Genomic DNA, 2,478 nt, shown 5'->3' with positions numbered 1-2,478 from the left:
TGTCTGGTGTGGTTCATACCTCTGTTGCTCCACAGCAAGAGTGTGTAACACACACACACACACACACACACACACGCACACGCACACACACACACACACACACACACATGCGAGCGCACGTGCGTGTGCGCCTTTGACTCAGAAATACACAGGGACCACATTTAGGAAGTGACACAGGTTATTGCTGGGGCTGTGCCAGCATGACAAATCCACTGTTCCTGGTGGCTATTCCCACCCCTCCTTTTTTTCCTTCTATTTTATTTGATAGTACAAAGAGAAATTGAGAGTGATGGTGTTGATGAGATGATAGGGAGAGAAAAATATGAATACCTGCAGACCTGCTTCACCACTCCTGAAGTGTCTCCCCTGCAGATGGCAAGTGGGGACAGGAACCTGGGTCCTTCTTCTTCTAGCGTTTGCCTTTCTTCCGTAGCCAGTCAACAGCGTCAGGCTTGAGTCTGCTTGTTTCTGGCTTTGAAAGTGACTGGGATCCATGTGGATTCAGTCGGCTAGGAAGGATCATCAGTTTCCCCAATAAATGGGTACTCACGGGATGCACCTGGGTCCTTATACATAGTAACATGTATGTTTAGCCGAGCACACCACCACTTGGCCCTACATTGACATTTTCTGATTTTTTTTTTTTTTTTTGCCTCCAGGGTTATTACTGGGGCTTGGTGCCTCCACTATGAATCCACTGCTCCTATGGTCATTTTCAATTTTTTGGATAGGACAGAGAGAAATTGAGAGGAGATGGAAAGATAGTGAGGGAGAGAAAAAGACAGATACCTGCAGACCTACTTCACCACTTGTGAGCAACCTCCCTGCAGGTGGGGAGCCAGGGGTTCTAACTGGGAAACTTGTGCAGGTCCTTGTGCTTCAAACTATGTGTGCTTAACCCAGTGTGCCACTGCCAGCCCTCCCCCCACCCCATTTTCTGATTTTTGAATCCCAAGGAGCAGCCTGATGCTTTCCAGATAACCACGTAAAGTATGAACTCCACTCATGTGGAGAACATCTCTCACTCCACCCCCCACCCCACACACACTCCATCCTGCCCCAGGCCTATGCTAGGTGCTGGGGGTGTTGGCAGTGGGTCAGGCTGACCTCTAGCTATCCAAGGTATGGGGTGGGGAGATATACACCTAACTAACTACAGTAACCCAACACCACAGTGAGGATGATATGATGGCCGCAGACAACCCAGGAAGTAAGGCTTCCTGGAGGAGGCTTCACCAGTTGTGTCTGAAGGACATGCGGACAGAAGCAAGCAAAGCAGGAGAGAGACTTCCGGGTCAATGTAGTGAACTGCAAGGAAGCCTCTGTGGAGGTCAAGCTGGTGGGGGGGGGGGGGCGGTGGGTGCTGGTGGCTGCAGGATCCATGTGGCAGCCAGCAGGGAGGGGGAGGTGGAGTGGCAAGCCTCTGGGTAACAAAGACTCTTTGCATATGTGGGGTTCTCTGGCTGTAAGCTTGCCTGCCTTGGCTAGCTTCAGCCAATAAGGCCATGTGCAGGAAGGGGATAGTTTTAAGAGACAGAAACCTTAGTGAAGCAAGTTTATTAAAGGTAACAAGTGTGGTTATAGTGTGTTTTGGCTCCTGTGAATGAACAGTTCCAAGGCTGCTGGCCTCTGGCATGGCTGGCTGAGTGGAAGAATCACATTCTTCAGTGATCTGTTTTTCTTTTTCATCTCTTGCCTTCTGTCACCTGGGCTTGCTGGGCTGGAGTGGGATTGAGGTGGGGTTAGGGGAGCTAGAGCAAAGTCAAAGGGCATGAGGAAGCAGACAGAGTCAACTCATTCAACTTCCTGTCCTAGGACTTTGGAAGTCCCACACTTATTGGGACAGGGGTAGTTCTTGCAGAGTTTTGAGGCTGGGATATTGTAGGGTCAGGTTTGGATTTTAGAATGGAAGGTACCAGGGTTGTGCAGAGGCGAACTTAGGTGAGTGCACATGTTACCTTGCATGAAGAGTCAAGTTCAAGCCCCCAGTCCCCATCTGCAGGGAGTAGGGAGCTTCATAAGATGTAAGATAGTGGAGCCAGGCAGTAGCGCAGTTAAATACACATGGCACAAAGTGCAATGACCGGCATAAGGATCCCTGTTTGAGCCCCTGGCTCCCCACTTGCAGGGGGGTTGCAGGGTGGTGAAGCAGGTCTGCAGGTGTCTATCTTTCTTTCTCCCTCTCTGTCTTCCTCTCCTCTCTCGATTTTTCTCTGTTCTATTCAGCAACAACAACAGTAATGGCAACAATAAAAACAACAAAGGCAACAAAATAGGAAAAATGGCCTAAAAAAATAAAGATGTGAAATAGTACTGCAGGTTTCTCTCTCTTTCTCTCTCCCACCTCTCTCTCTCTCAATTTCTCTCTATTTTTTATCCAATAAATAATTGAAAAAAAAAGAAAGGAAGACACCAAATTCAGGCTTCCTTAAACATATTAGTAACGTCATCCTGTGGGAAAGCAGAGAAGGGGGTACA

The sequence above is a fragment of the Erinaceus europaeus genome, chromosome 13 (assembly GCF_950295315.1).
Source record: "Erinaceus europaeus chromosome 13, mEriEur2.1, whole genome shotgun sequence".
Taxonomy (NCBI): domain Eukaryota; kingdom Metazoa; phylum Chordata; class Mammalia; order Eulipotyphla; family Erinaceidae; genus Erinaceus; species Erinaceus europaeus.
This window is presented reverse-complemented; position numbering follows the sequence as displayed.